The 16,666-nt window shown below is 41.6% G+C and overlaps 1 protein-coding gene and 1 non-coding gene across 7 annotated transcripts in view; both read right to left on the bottom strand.

Annotated features, from left to right (window-relative positions):
* Positions 1-10,188, bottom strand: part of LOC109870151 (protein phosphatase 1B) — a 30,947-nt gene extending 20,759 nt beyond the window's left edge. For 2 of the 6 annotated variants that reach the window (XM_020460511.2, XM_020460512.2), the window contains exon 1: positions 9,849-10,188. The gene's annotated coding sequence lies outside the window, so the exon portion shown is untranslated. The remainder of the gene's footprint in view (positions 1-9,848) is intronic. The other 4 variants (XM_031805259.1, XM_031805260.1, XM_020460514.2 and 1 more) reach the window with 2 other exon arrangements.
* A 3,956-nt stretch (positions 10,189-14,144) lies between these two features.
* Positions 14,145-14,239, bottom strand: trnai-uau (transfer RNA isoleucine (anticodon UAU)). Its single transcript has 2 exons — positions 14,202-14,239; positions 14,145-14,180 (listed from the first exon to the last, which is right to left on the bottom strand). It is a non-coding gene; the product is annotated as a tRNA-Ile (tRNA).
* Between the last annotated feature and the right edge of the window lie 2,427 nt (positions 14,240-16,666).

Genomic DNA, 16,666 nt, shown 5'->3' with positions numbered 1-16,666 from the left:
ATGGTTCTGGCTAAAGTTGTAACAAAAAGGCCATTTTCAGAGAGACTTGAAAGCCAGATCATTGATTACAAAAAAACAGGGAAACGCATTTTGATACAATTATTAGTGGGTCTTATGGTTGTGGAAGGCCTATATGTAGCCTAGGTATAATTACACAAGCCCTGAATTCATTAGATTGCTAACTGCTTGAAAATGCAGGTCTATTGACCTTTAAAAACTGTGCAATAAAGCTTATAGACAAAAATAAAACTGAGATATTAAGTTTGAAAAAAAGATTTATATGCCATATCGACCAGCCATAAATTGTGAACACACACACTGCACGACAGGCATGTGCCCCAAAAAAGGTTGGTAGGCACAAAGAATGACTCCCCAGCTGGCCTCGGAAGAATGAGAGTGTGTGTGTGCGTGCGGGTGGGTGAGAGCCAGTGGGGAGCACACAAGTCATGATGCTCTGTAAAAACACAGTCTATTAATAGTGTGTGGTTTGGGTTTCAAGCTCAAGGTGGGAAAGACACTCCATTCATACCTCTACTAGCCCCCTATCACTCCTACTACTAGCCCCCTATCACTCCTACTACTAGCCCCCTACCACTCCTACTACTAGCCCCCTACCACTCCTACTACTAGCCCCCTACCACTCCTACTACTAGCCCCCTACCACTCCTACTACTAGCCCCCTACCACTCCTACTACTAGCCCCCTACCACTCCTACTACTAGCCCCCTACCACTCCTACTACTAGCCCCCTACCACTCCTACTACTAGCCCCCTACCACTCCTACTACTAGCCCCCTACCACTCCTACTACTAGCCCCCTACCACTCCTACTACTAGCCCCCTACCCCTCCTACTACTAGCCCCCTACCCCTCCTACTACTAGCCCCCTACCCCTCCTCCTACCCCTCCTACTAGCCCCCTACCCCTCCTACTAGCCCCCTACCCCTCCTACTAGCCCCCTACCCCTCCTACTAGCGCCCTATTCCCCATCACTCCCCCAACTATCCCCCTGTCCCTCTACGAGCCCCCCATCACTCCTTCTCTTCTAAGACTAGGCTACCCCTTCGTCCCTATACTCAAAGTCGATATCCACGTAATAATGAATTCACCAACTACGCCCACAAATTGGACAAAACAAACATTATTTCCAATTGAGCCCCATTTAAAAAGGAGCCAACTTAGACGTACAATTTTTGTTATGCCGAAAAGCTGCTGTGTTGTTCAATGAACAGCGCCAGTTAAAAGTTTGGACACACCTACTCATTCAAGTTTCTTTTGTTTGTTTAATTATTCATGTTTATTATTTCAAAGTTTTGATGTCTGCACTATTATTCTACAATGAATAGTAAAAATAAAGAAAAACCCTTGAATGAGTAGGCATGTCCAAACCTTGGACTGGTACTGTACATGTAGCCAGGTCAAAAATCCTGACTTCTGTTTCACAATGCTCCCAGGTAAGGAAATAGAGCCTGTGAGAAGAGCCCTGTGGCTTCAGGCTGTTAGGCATGGGAATGTGGGAACACGGTGTCTAAGTAGGCTACACGTAGCTCTGTGTGTGGGAAACATTCTCACATGCAAGACATTTAACTTGTTTAGTACAGTCCGTTTGTAACTCCACTCACTACTTGTAGCTGTACAGTCTGTTTGTGTTGTTGGTAGCATTCACTCAATTGGCTACTAGCCAATGGGGTAACCTAGGTAACCACAGGTTGTTTTCCCCCACAGGTGGGCAGCGATATTCTATCTAATACCGACTGGGTCTATATCAATGTGTGTGTGTGTGTTTGTACAGAACGTCTGTCATGTTAGGCAGTACAACTCTAAAATAAAACAAACTCACTACTGTTGCCTAGCAACCAAACATGCAGTCTAGGCTTCATTCAGCTACCTCACACACTCTCTCAAAATCACAAAGCTCCAGCTTCCTTCTTAGTATCCCCTTTATTCTCCAGTGGCATTTGGATGGACTGCTACACACACACACACACACAGACATAGGTGTTATTGAGACACATACACCCCAGCTCAGGGACGAAACCACAGACTCTCGACCACTCAACCCTCGAAACTGATGTCACCCAACTTAAAACCACAAGCCGAAACCAGGACTCAGATCTCCCACAGCCACACGTGGTTGTCAAGAACCACTGGCTCTGCAGAGGGAAGTGGAGGCCAGTGATTACATAACTCTAATGAGCACAGAGTACAGCTCTGTGGTCACACACATGTCACTTTTCCAACTGTTCACAGATCCATTTAGAGGATTCCATTAGGCTTGCAAGAAAGGAATTTCTCTGTACTTGTGCATGTGACATTACAAACTATTTGAATTCAATCATTTGACAGAACCCCTTTTGATTTGATCAAAACCTTCCATAAATATTTCCCCATTGTATAAGTGCTCAGAAAGTGACTTTTTCATACCCCACCATGAGACAGTCATGTCTTCATGACTGGAAAAGATACAGTTGAGATTGATATTTAAAAGGTTTACAAACAGGGTTGTCATTTGATCATTTCTGGAGATTGCTCTTTCGGATATTTCTTAAGAAAGCATTTTTGGGGATATGTGTATTGGTAGGTAAACACTGCACTGTCGGCGCTAGAAACATATGCATTTCACTGCACCTGCGATAACGTGCTAATTACACTACATGACCAAAAGTATGTGGACACCTGCTCGTCGAACATCTCATTCCAAAATTATAGGTATTAATATGGGAGTTGGTCCCCCGTTTGCTGCTATAACAGCCTCTACTCTTCTGGGAAGGCTTTCAACTAGATGTTGGAACATTGCTGTGGAGACTTGCTTCAATTCAACAAGAGCATTAGTGAGTTCGGGTGCTGATGTTGGGCTATTAGGCCTGGCTCGCAGTCGGCATTCCGATTCATCCCAAAGGTGTTCGATGAGGTTGAGGTCAGGGCTCTGTGCAGGCCATTCAAGTTCTTCCACACCAATCTCGACAAACCATTTCTGTATGGATGGAGCTTCCTTTGTGCACAAGTGCATTGTCAAGCTGAAATAGGAAAGGGCCTTCCCCAAACTGTTGCCACAAAGAATGTCATTGTATGCTGTAGCGTTAAGATTACCCTTCACTGGAACCAAGGGGCCAAGCCTGAACCATGAAACAGCCCCAGAACATTATTCCTCCTTCACCAAACTTTAGAGTTGGCACTACGCATTGGGGCGGGTAGCGTTTTCCTGGCATCCGCCAAACCCAGATTCGATTGTCGGACTGCCAGATGGTAAAGCGTGGTTCATCACTTCCCACTGCTCCAGAGGCCAATGGCGGCGAGCTTTACACCACCCCAGCCAAAACTTTGGATTGCGCATGGTGATCTTAGGCTTGTGTTCTTTGGCGGTTCATATGCTGACGTTGCTTCCAGAGGCAGTTTGGAACTTGGTCGGGAGTGTTATAACCGAGGACAGGCGATTTTTAGGAGCTACGCGCTCCAGCACTCGCCGGTCCCGTTCTGTGAGCTTGTGTGGCCTACCACTTCGTGGGTGAGACGTTTTTGCTCCTAGACTTTTCCACTTCACAATAACAGCACTTACTGTTGACCGGGGCAGCTCTAGCAGTGCAGACATTTGATTAACTTGTTGGAAAGGTGGCATCCTATGACAGTGCCACATTGAACATTTTATTTGACATAGAACTGTAGCGGACGTAGCTGTCCCAAATCAACTACTCAAACCGTAGCAACTAAACAAAAAAACACTGGATAAATGTAACAAACATATGATAATCATTAGGTAGGTTGATTGGATTTGTAAGCATTAAGACAATTGGTTCAGCTTGCCCTCAAAATGGGTGGAAACCTATCCAGTCCATTCAGATCGACATCCCAGCATACCTGATATAGCTAACAGAGATCTTGATGAATTGATTAGTTTAAAATCACACCTGTTAGTGCTGGGCTGGAACTAAAGCCTGCTGAAACTGTAGCTCTCCAGGACCAGGGGAGAAAACAAGAATTGTTACCTATCCAATAAGAAATACAAAGTCTTGTTCCAAAATATTTTTGTGTAGATGTAACCGCTGTGAAATGGCTAGCCAGTTAGCAGTGAGCGCTAGTAGCATTTAAATCAGTGACGTCACCCACTCTGAAAACTTGAAGTAGTTGTTTCCTTTGCTATGCAAAGGCTTTAAAAGGCTTTTGTGGAGCAATAGGTAACGACGCTTCGTGGGTGACGATTGGGGCAAGGAGATGCACAGAAGCAAACCTGTCACACCATCTGAACACGCCCCTGTACTGAACCACTCAGCCTCACACTCCACTTCCCTCAATCCCTCAGTGATGGGAGAAAGAGATCTAGTTAAAAAAAAGAAAACTCAACATGTAATGTTGGTCCCATGTTTCATGAGCCGAAACAAAAGATCCAGAAGTGTGCCATACGCACAAAAATATTATTTTGCTCAAATTTGTTTACATCCCTGTAAGCATTTCTCCTCTACTAAGATTATCCAATAACCTGACAGGTGTGGCATATCAAGAAACTGATTAAACCTATGGTACAGAAATTAACATAAAATTCTCTGGCAACACCTCCGGTGGACATTCCTGCAGTCAGCATGCCAAATGCCCACTTCCTCAACTTGAGACATCTGTGGCATTATGTTGTGACACAACTGCACATTTTGGTGGCCTTTTGTCACCAGCACAAGGCGCACCTGTGTAATGATCACGCAGTTTAGGGAATTGGGCAGTACGTCCAACCGGCCTCAGAACCGCAGACCACGTGTCACCACGCCAGCCCAGGTCCTTCACATCAAATCTTATTTTATTGGCCACATATTTAGCAGATGTTACTGCGGGTGTAGTGAAATGCATCCAGCTTCTTCCCCTGCGGGATCAGTGGGAAATTGCTCACCTTCGATGGCCACAGAGATGCCATGACGAGAACCTGAGGCCCATTGTCATGCCATTCACCCACCACCATCACCTCATGTTTCAGCATGATAATGCACAACCATGTCACAAGGATCTGAACACAACTCCTGGAATGTGAAAATGTCCCAGTTCTTCCATGGCCTGCATACTCAGCAGACATGTCACCCATTGAGAATGTTTGTGGTGCTCTGGATTGACATGTACGACAGCATGTCCCAGTTCCCGCCAATATCCAGCAATCTTTGCACAGCCATTGAAGAGTGGGACGATATTCCACAGGCCACAATCAGCCTGATCAACACTATGCAAATGAGATGTGTCACGTTGCATGAGGCAAACAGTGGTAGCACAAGACACTGACCGGTTTTCTGATCCACGCCCATACTTTGCGGTATTCTATGACCAACAGTTGCATATCTGTATCCCAGTCATGTGAAATCCATAGATTGGGCATATTGAATTTTTTAAATTATCAATTTCCTTACATGAACTGTAACTCAGTATAAAATCTTCAAAATGTTGCGTTTATAGTTTTGTTCAGAGTAAAATCATGAATCGCAATAAATGTTGAAAAAAATATATATAAAATAAAAATGCACTAAAGTATCATGATCATATCGTGAGGTCCCTGGCAATTCACAGCCCTACTCTCCTGGTCCGTCTTCTCCCTACGAGTGACTCCTCGTGAAACCCAGACAACAAAATTATTTAAGAGACTTTCACAAAATGTAATCCATACAATAGTCTTTTGGAGGAAGGATTGTTGACATATTTTGACATTTGTACAGTGCCCTCCACTAATATTGGCACCCTTGGTAAATATAGTTGAAGTCGGAAGTTTACATACACCTTAGGCAAATAGATGTAAAAACTCAGTTTCACCATTTCTGACATCTAATCCTAGTAAGAATTCCCTGTCTTAGGTCAGTTAGGATCACCACTTTATTTTAACAATGTGAAAATGTCAGAATAATAGTAGAGAGAATGATTTCAGCTTTTATTTCTTTCATCACATTCCCAGTGGGTCAGAAGTTTACATACACTCAATTAGTATTTGGTAGCATTGCCTTTAAATTGTTTAACTTGGGTCAAACATTTCTGGCAGCCTTCCACAAGCTTCCGACAATAAGTTGGGTGAATTTTGGCCCATTCCTCTTGACAGAGCTGGTGTAACTGAGTCAGGTTTGTAGGCCTCCTGGCTCGCACACGCCTTCTCAGTTCTGCCCACAAATATTCTATAGGATTGAGGTCAGGGCTTTGTGATGGCCACTCCAATACCTTGACATTGTTGTCCTTAAGCCATTTTGACACAACTTTGGAAGTATGCTTGGGGTCATTGTCCATTTGGAAGACCCATTTGTGATCAAGCTTTAACTTCATGACTGATGTTTTGAGATGTTGTTTCAATATATCCACATAATTTTCCTTTGTCATGATGCCATCTATTTTGTGAAGTGCACCAGTCCCTTTTTCAGCAAAGCACCCCCACAACATGATGCTGCCACCCCCGTGCTTCACAGTTGGGATGGTGTTCTTCGGCTTGCAAGCCTCACCCTTGTTCCTCCAAGCATAACGATGGTCATTATGGTTCCATTTTTGTTTCATCAGACCAGAGGACATTTCTCCAAAAAGTATGATCTCTGTCCACATGTGCAAACCGTAGACTGGCTTTTTTTATGGCAGTTTTGGAGCAGAGGCTTCTTCTTTGCGGAGAGGCCTTTCTGGTTATGTCGATATTGGACTTGTTTTACTGTGAATATAGATACTTTTGTACCCGTTTCCTCCAGCATCTTCACAAGGTCCTTTGCTGTTGTACTGGGATTGATTTGCACTTTTCACACCAAAGTGCCAATGAACGTGGTACCTTCAGGCGTTTGGAAATTGCTCCCAAGGATGAACCAGACTTGTGGAGGTCTACAAAAAAAAATATTCTATGACCTTGGCTGATTTCTTTCTTTTGAATTTCCATGGTGTCAAGCAAAGAGGCACTGACTTTGAAGGTAGGCCTTGAAATACATCCACAGGTGAACCTCCAATTGACTCAAATGATGTCAATTAGCCTATCAGACGCTTCTAAATCCATGACATTTTCTGGAATTTTCCAAGCTGTTTAAAGGCACAGTCAACTTAGTGTATGTAAACTTCTGGCCCACTGGAATTGTGATCAGTGAATTATAAGTGAAATAATCGGTCTGTAAACAATTGTTGGAAAAATTACTTGTGTCATGCACAAAGTAGATGTCCTAACCGACTTTCCAATACTATAGTTTGTTAACAAGAAATGTGTGGAGTGGTTGAAAAATGAGTTTTATTGACTCCAACCTAAGTATATGTAAACTTCCGACTTCAACTGCATGAGCAAAACAGGCTCTTGATCTTTCATTAAAAATTCACAAAAATCTAACTTTTATTTAGAGTAAAATAATTTACACAAATAAATTAACATAAAACAAATATATGTGTGCCACAATTATTGGCACCCCTTCATTCAATACTTTGTGCAATCTGCCTTTGCCAAGATAACTCAGAGCCGTTTTCTCCTGTAATGGGTAATGAGGTTGGACTACGATGAGACTATTCCTCCAGACAGAATCTCTCCAGATCCTTCAGATTCCAAGGTCCACGCTTGTGGACTCTCCTCTTCAGCTCAGGTTTTCTATGGGGTTCAGGTCAGGGGACTGGGATGGCCAAAGCAAAACCTTGATTCTGTGGTCAGCGAACCATTTTTGTGTTTCTGTTGAGATGTGCTTTTGTTCATTGTCCTGCTGGAAGATCCAACCAAAGCCCAGTTAAAGCTTCCTTGCAGAGGCAGTCAGGTTTTGATTTAATATCTGCTGGTACTTGGAGTCCATGATATTATGTATCCTAACAAGTTGTCCAGGTCCTTTGGAAGAAAAACAGGCCCACAGCGAAGATAAACCACCATACTTCAGTTGTGGTGAGGTACTTTTCTGCATGGATATCTTTCTGTCTACGCCAAATCCACTACTGTGTTTGTTTCCAAAAAGCTAAATTTTGGTCTCATCTGACCATAGAACCCGGTCCCATTGAAAGTCCCATTAACGTTTGGCAAACTGTAGGTGCTTGAGTGTTGTTTGAGGACAGCCAAGGCTTTTTTATGGCAACCCTCCCAAACAACTTGTGGTTACGTAGGTGGCGTCTGATCGTAGTTTGAGACTTTCTGACCCCAAGACCCAACTAACATCCTGCAATTCTCCAGCTGTGATCCCTGGATATTTTTTGGCCACTAACTAGCCTCCTCACTGTGCGTGCGGTCAGTATAGACACACGTCCTCTTCCAGGCTGATTGTTAACATCTCCAGGTGCTTTAAACTTCTTAATTATTGCCCTGATAGTGGAAATGGGCATTTTCAAATGTTGAGCTATTTTTTCATAGCCATTTCCTGGTTTGTGCAGCTCAACAACCTTTTGTCGCACATCATTACTGTATTCTCGAGTCTTTCCCATAGTGAGGGATGATCTTGGCCTGTATGTCACCTCATATTTATACCCCAGTGAAACAGGAAGTCATGGCATACCACTTAAGTATTCCTAAACCCTCAAGTGACTTTAAAAACGTGAAATATGAATGGGAATATACTCGATTTTACTCATAAGAATTTCTAGGGGTGCCAGTAATTGTGGCACACGTTTGAGAACAATGTATTTCACATAAATTCACATTATTTCCCTGTAATTTTACTTCAATTAAAAAGTTCGATTTTTTTGTGAATATATTTGGAATGAAAGACCAAGAGGAAAAACAGCAAAGACATTTTTTTAAAGCCTGTTTTGCTCATATTTACCAAGGGCGCCAATATAAGTGGAGAGCACTGTATCTAAAAGCATAATTGAGAAAAAAATGAATCAAAGTTGGCCTTACCCAGGCCTCCTTTGAGACCCCATGTTTCATCTGTAGATGCTACAAAGCCAAAATTGGTGTTATATTAAGCTTGTCCGCTTGCTCTGTAGTATGAGTAGCATTTTAATGTAAAAAAAACAACAACATTATGTACATTAAGAATATTGACAAAATTAAACATGAATATTCTAAATCATAAATATACCTATCAGTCTCCTAGAGTAATAAAGATAGGGATGTGTAAATGACACGGTTCTGTCTAAGTTAACATCATTGCACCTAGTGTCACTACTCTGTATGTGTGCTCTACGTCATGTAACCATGATTGTGTTCCGACCTCAGTACAGCTCAGTGTAAACAAGTAGGTATACCGGTAGGGTCAGTATCTTCTGGCAAGGTGAATGGGACAAGTCTGTTGGTTTGACTCCCTGCGTTGTGCATCGTTCTGGTGTGCGGCGACGGAAAATAACCCTACAACGATATAGCCGGCTACTAGGACCCCTGGGGGTACTTAGCCTAGCCACAGGGAGTACTTAAGACTCATGAGACAATATGCTTACTACAGGTAAAAAGAACATGAGGGGATACTTCGGCTAGAGCAGAATTCAGTTGGTGGTAAATGTACAGTAACCGAAAAAGGTTAGGAACCACTGGATTATGTAATTAACTGTGCTAATATTACGCTTGATCAGATTCGATTATTTCTGCCACAAACGGATTTTTGTTGGTTGCGTTAAAACGGACAACAAACCAAACGCCACATTTAGCTAGATTAGCTGACATTAGTTAAAGGTGTCACCTAAAAAAAATAAGCGGCTAGCTATTTAGCTAAATAGTTGGCAAAATAATGACTTTTCCCTGCCCAAGCACAGCATTTGAAAACAAGTGATGTACATTTTAGACGACGTTGCCACCTAAGGTTAAACGTTAGCTGCTATTCGTCACACATTCATGCGAGAATCAATCACTGGTGACGATAACGTCAGCTACAGTTGTAAGCTAGTTAAATGCGAATAGGCCATGCTAGGCTAACGTTAGCAAGCTAGCCAACACAACGATTGCCCCCTAGCTAAACCTCTTAATTTATACTTACGTTTCCAACTGTAAAACGAATGTAGTTGTTTTTTAGGTCCCTGACTAGTGGGTATCGTCGTGGTGATATTGTTTTGTTTCCTTACTTGACAAAACAAAATATGCGAGTTTGGCCTCAGATGAGCGGCGATAATTCCTTTCTCGGCGGTTCCCTGCTTGGATGGCGTAGGCTTTTACGCATGTTTGACACCAAATAGGTTTCTCACATCAACAAAAAAAACTGTTCAGTACGTTTCTACACAAATATGGACAGTAAGAATTGGTTATAATAGACAACACAGGCGAATCTCGCACTTTCGTCCTTTGGGTGCTGAACAAGAGGAGGTGCTATTTTTGGTACTTGTTCGGTGATTGGTCAAGAATTCTCGAGGGTGCTAACATTGATTGGTTGAAATCGCTTTCAATCAGCTCTGCCCCCGTTCAAATCTGCCGTTTCATTGGTTAATGTGTAACCGTCTGACGTTTCGCAAAGGTGCGCTCGTTTTCCCCGATGGCATGTCCCGAAATCAGCAGATGAGCTCAGGGCTTGAAAGTCAGTTACAAAAAAAAAAAAACTTTTTAGTTTTAGACAATGATGTTATCTTCCCAAACTTCAAAAGATTCACAACTAGATGATTCAAAACACCGAACACACACATACACACACATAGGAGAGGGAGTGACAGAAAATACATTTAAAACATTTAATTTATCTTGGAAAGTCAGTTTAGAAACAATAGCTTATTTACAATGACAGCCTACACCAGCCAAACCCAGACAGCACTGGGCCAATTGTGCACTGCCCTATGGGACTCCCAATCACAGCTATTTATGATACCAGAATGCAGTGCCTTAGACCACTGCACCACCCAGGAGCCCCAAAGAGAACGGAGAGGGAGAGAGAGTTATAGGGGAGTAGGATGAGGGAGGTCGACAATAGATTGTGCAGACAGACAGTCTGGGGTCTTTAGGGTGATAATCAGCAATTGCTCCTGCTTGTAAGACCAGGGGAGCTTGTTTTCATGTAGTGTTTCTTTGTGTTTTTCAGCAGGATTAATCTCAGTCTTACTAATGGACAACTCATCAGATATCACAGCAGCTTTCCCCCGAGGCCAACAAGCGTTATGACACTCAGCCACAGGCCTGGGTGAGTGAGTGAGTAGAGTGGGTATTTTCATTTGCTAAAATGCAGGATTAGCGTGGGTAGAATTTTGTCATTTTTCTCTGTTCTCAGGATGTTCAATCTCAGTTTACCCCCCTGAACAAACACACGCAGGCTCTGGTCAGCTTGGAGGTTAGGTGTGTGTGTGTGTGTGTGTGTGTGTGTGTGTGTGTGTGGGTGGGTGGGTGGGTGGGTGGGTGTGAAAGAAAGAAAGAAACCGGGGGTCAGGGGCTGTGTTGCTCTGGCCCCTTCAGGGGATTTAGAGTCTTATAGCAGCGGATCAGAATCCTAAATTAAAAACTGTCCTGTCTAATCTGCAGGGAGAAAATAGTGTGACACACACACACACACTGAAATCTGAGCACTGATAAACTGTGATCAGTGATTGTGTCCTTGGCCGGATGAAAGAAAGAGGAAGAGAGGGAGGGAGGGAAGAATGAAGGATAGGTAAGGGACACAGATTTACAGTCTCATGTTCAGTCCAGATATCAGATATCTATGTCACATCATTACTACAATATTATTCTTGTTCATTCCTAGTTAACACATTTTACAGAGTTTGCACACACACACACACACACACACACACACACACACACACACACACGCACACACACACACACACACACACACACACACACACACACACACACACACACACACACACACACACACACACACACACACACACACACACACACACATACACACACACACATACACATACACACACACTCTTATTACACATATTTGATTGCACAATGAAACATTGGTAATAGAAATGTCACAAATATGTAAAAGGTCTAACAGTTGCTTGGTGGCTAGCCCCTTTAAACAATGTTCTGTAAGCTTTACATTGCAACCTGCACCCACCTGGCTCCAATATTTTTTGGGTGGCCCTGGCCTCAGCCATGGAAACACAAAAGTCTGAATCTTTAATTCATTCATTTAAATGTATTCATAGAAATTACTGGTCAGTTTTCATTTCATCAATTGAATTTCAATTAACTACCCGAATTAACTGACTTTAAAAAACATCCCTTGGGTTGTGCCGTGGCGGAGATCTTTGTGGGCTTGTCTCAGGATGGTAAGTTGGTGGTTGAAGATATCCCTCTAGTGGTGGGCGGTGCCAAGAGTGTGCAAAACTGTCATCAAGGCAAAGGGTGGCTACTTTGAAGAATCAAAAATCTGAAGTATATTATGATTTGTTGAACTTTATTTTTGGTTACTACATGATTCCATATGTGTTGATGTCTTCACTATTATTCTACAATGTAGAAAATAGTGAAAATAAAGAAAAACCCTTGAATGAGTAGGCTCGTCCATATATGTATATAGTCTTAATTCATTGCTACTTAGATTTGTGTGTATTGGGTATATGTTGTGTAATTTGTTAGATATTACTGCACTGTCGACGCTAGAAGCACAAGCATTTCGCTACACCTGCAATAACATCTGCTAATCACGTGTATGTGACCAATAAAATTTGATTTGATTTAAAATAAGATGTAAGTAGCATGTAATAAGATGCTACTATACCGTGGCAAATGGACAAATAACAAAGATTTGGGAAGACTGGATTGGGGCTGGTTGTGATATATGCTTCCCTCTGGTGGAGAAGTACAGATCACACGCATTTTGCATTGTTATGATTATGAAACAGTCGTTTAATTCAGTACTTTCATTACGACAGATGCACAATGGAAAAAGTCACTAACATCCGCAACAGCAAAACAATGTTTCCTTTCAACCTTTTAAGTAAACCTTTTAACATATTTCCAACGGGTAGAGAGACCCTTTGCTAGTCAGTTGCTTGTTTACCAGTAGGGTGTACTCTTGAGCAGCTATTAAAGCACTACTTGAACACGCACAACGCAAAATGTTGGGCATCTTTCGAGAGCTCCAATTTTCCAATCTGAAAATCACTGATGTAATGATTTGATCTCGTTTTTTTCCGGAGTTCCCAGCTGTCTTGTGGTGCGTTCAAGACAACTGGGAACTCTGAAAAATACGAGGTCAAATCATAAAATCAGTTATCCTCAGGTCGGAGCTCTAGAGGCCCGAGTTCTCGAGTTAGAATTCTGACTTGGATTAACGTAAAAAACTATTTTTCACCGTTGCAGCTCGTTCACAATTGTCTTGAGTGCACTGAAGTCGGAAGTCAGAGATTTCCGAGTTCCAAGTTGTTTTGAACTCGGCATTGAAAACATCATAAATACAGAGATGGCACCATTGTTATCAATCATGTATTATGCCTCGTTCAAAACAACTGGGGAAAAAATAATTCTGACTGGGAAAAATATTTTTGAATGGTCACCCAACTCGGAATTTCAAGTCGGAAAAAACATCTTTCTCAGATCCGACTTTACGACCTCAAGATCACTGACATGATTTGACCATTTTTTTCCCGAGTTTCCAGTTGTCTCGAAAGCACCAATAAACCCTGAATTGCTGATATTATGTGTTGGCCAATGAGAGACTTTGAAGCCACTGGTCGGCCATATTAGCACTTCCCAGGCTCTCCAACCCGGTTCCTGGAGAGCAACCAACAGATTTTCATTTCAAAATGTATCTAGCGCAACTGATTCTAATAATTAGCTGGTTGATAATATGAACCAGGTTAGTTACAGCTGAGGTTGGAGCGAAAACATGTAAGAGGGTACTTAGCTGAACAGGATTAGAGAGCCCTGCTCAGAAAAAGCAGTCTCCATAGGAATGACTGGAATTCTACAGTATTGCGCAAGAAATATAAGTTAAATATGCAATTCAATTGCACAATTAAATGTTTCAAGGACACAATTACAGGTATTATTTTGTGGTAGTGGCCACAGTAACATTATAAAAAGTATGATTTAAGGAAAATGGTTTTATATATTTTTTATGTTTATGTTTAGCTCACATAATATTATTTTTAATGTAAGCATGAAAGTGTCTGTAATATCATAAACGTGGCAAAAATGAATGTAGACATTAATAAATGCTTTTCTATAGTTCCCAAAATATTTTTCTCAACTCCCTGGGGAGTTCCAAGATGGATGCTAGGTGAATTCAAAACAGCACACCTTGTCATTGATCCTGTGTATATATAAATAATTGGTTGTAACTTGTATTTGTCTTCTCCGCCGTTCGGTCAAGCGGGATCAGTTAAAAATTCTCTGCTCCAGGTGAGGCTCGAACTCACAACCTCGGCATAGCTCAACTGAAATACTGCTGTATAAGTACCGCGCGCTAACCGATTGCGCCACTGGAGCCCCGATGTTGCCGACTAGGAATACCGTTTAAGAATGTCATGTTTGTTCAATTAGGGAGACGACTTTTTATTTTTTCCTTTTTTCTACATCCAACCGAGTAGCTTGCAACTAATTGTGTGGCTGACAATAGCCGACTACGACGTTATGCAGTGAAATCACTGGCAGGGAGGAACAAGGGAGGAGAGGAAAAATGAAAAAAGAGGAGGATACAGGAGAATGTTGGGTCAGATAACATACGAGGCTAATGGAAAATAAAAGTTACAAACATGAACAATTAGCTAATAATATTCGAAAAATTCTTACTAAATATCTCAGTATCTGTGGAATAACAGGGACCAACTTGACACCTGAGGCGCAGACCTTGGGCCTTCCTCCCTGAGACCAACCATCACCACAAGGCCAACACACACTAAACAGACTGTAGAGACAGAGTGAATTCTGTGTATTGTATGAGGCTATTGTTTATTTGCAAGTATCCTGGGGCAAAGATTATTCTCATAGCTAACCATACCTTATTCATCTGTGGTTGTGAGGTTCTTATTGAAATTCCTCTGATGAAAAATAGATAATGTATTGTAGGCCAACAATGGAGTTAGTCAGATACAAACACTCTCTGCCCACCCTCATCTCTCTCTCTCTCTCTCTCTCTCTCTCTAACACTCACATCCCTGTGGTCTCAGAGCATTTCGTATTATTGTGTAGTAAATCCGAGACAGTCTAATATAGTATGTATTAATTTATCATTCATTTTTTATGATATGTTACTAATTACAATTTGTACAATAAGTAATGAATTTGCAAAACACACATACACACTGACCCCTGGGAATAGAACAGTTGAATGAATTCAACCGTCAGGCACTCTGAAGGAAAGGACACAAAGAGACACGGAAAGGAGACGAGGAAACATAAAGGAGGCGAGTAGAGAAAAATCTGTAATGTGTTTTGTTTTTAATCACGTGACGTACAGGAACACGTGAAGTACAGGAACACCAACATAAACATAGTGGAGAAGTAATCAAAGATCAGCTGATCAGGAAGTTTGACCTCAGAGGCATGCTGCTGCAGGAGACATGTCCTAAAATTCACCCTATTCCCTAGTGCACCAGACGGCTCTGGCCAAAAGTAGAATAGGGTGCCAAATCAGATTAGATCTGTCATGACAGTCCCGGTTCTGTTGAGCAAAGAGGAAGCGTTCTACCTAGAGCAGGGCTAGGTAGAGCATAGAAATAGAGTGGCTAGACTGTACAGTGTTGCAATGGGTATAGTAATATACAATGACTCTGAGGGAGAGGAGTGTATATCTATGTTGTTGCCTCAGAGGTTCGCAGTGTCATGGAACTGTAGGCTACAGAATGATGCAGCTATCCTTTTAAATGATAACAATCCCTTTAACCATTTAGTTTGTGATCAAACCATCCCTGTAAATCTAGTTGATCCGATTTGGTTAGTTGATATCTGGTTAGATCTCTCTGACACACGGAGGAGAGCTATACAGTATATACAGTGCCCTCTGTAATTATTGGGACAGTGAAGCATTTTTTCTTCTTTTGGCTCTATACTCAAAAATCAATCAATGACCATGAGGTTAAAGTGCTGTCAGCTTTAATTAAAGGGTATTTTCATCCATATTGGGTTATCCATTTAGAAATGACAGCACTTTTTGTACATAGTCCCCCCTATTATAGGGGACCAAAGGTATTGGGACAAATTCACTTATGTGTATTAAAGTAGTAAAAAGTGATGTATTTGGTCCCATATTCATCTAGCTTGTGACACATTCGTGAATAATGATGAGTGAGAAGGTCAGTTTATGGCAGCATCCACATTCATGTAGAAATGTTTAGAAACATATTCTATTCTTATTTACAATAAAAGTGACTTCAAAAGGACACAATACATTATTTACCATTCATTTATATTGGGGACAAAATCATCTGAAACACAGCCAAAACAAACATAAAATGCATCCAACAAATGTGTAGAGTCACAAGCTTCATATAGTCATTGCGTGCTATGAGTATGGGACCACATACTTAACTTTCAAATATTTTAATACACATATAAGTGAATTTGTCCCAATACTTTTGCTCCCCTAAAATGGGGGATGTACAAAATGTACAAAAAGTGCTGTAATTCTTTGAGGGTATTTACATCCGATATGGATGAAAATACCCTCAAATTAAAGCTGACAGTCTGCACTTTAACCTCATAGTCCTTGTTTAATTTCAAGAAGACAAAATGCTTTACTGTCCCAATAATTACGGAGGGCACTGTATATATACATGCATTCGGAAAGTATTCAGACCCCTTGACTATTTCCACTTTTTGTTACATTACCGCCTTATTCTATAATGGATTAAATACTTTTTTCCCCTCAATCAATCTACACACAATACCCCATGATGACAAAGCAAAAGCAGGTAT

Source organism: Oncorhynchus kisutch, linkage group LG25 (genome assembly GCF_002021735.2).
Source record: "Oncorhynchus kisutch isolate 150728-3 linkage group LG25, Okis_V2, whole genome shotgun sequence".
Lineage (NCBI taxonomy): Eukaryota > Metazoa > Chordata > Actinopteri > Salmoniformes > Salmonidae > Oncorhynchus > Oncorhynchus kisutch.
Note: the sequence above shows the minus strand (reverse complement) of the source record. Positions and strands in the feature narration are given on the sequence as shown.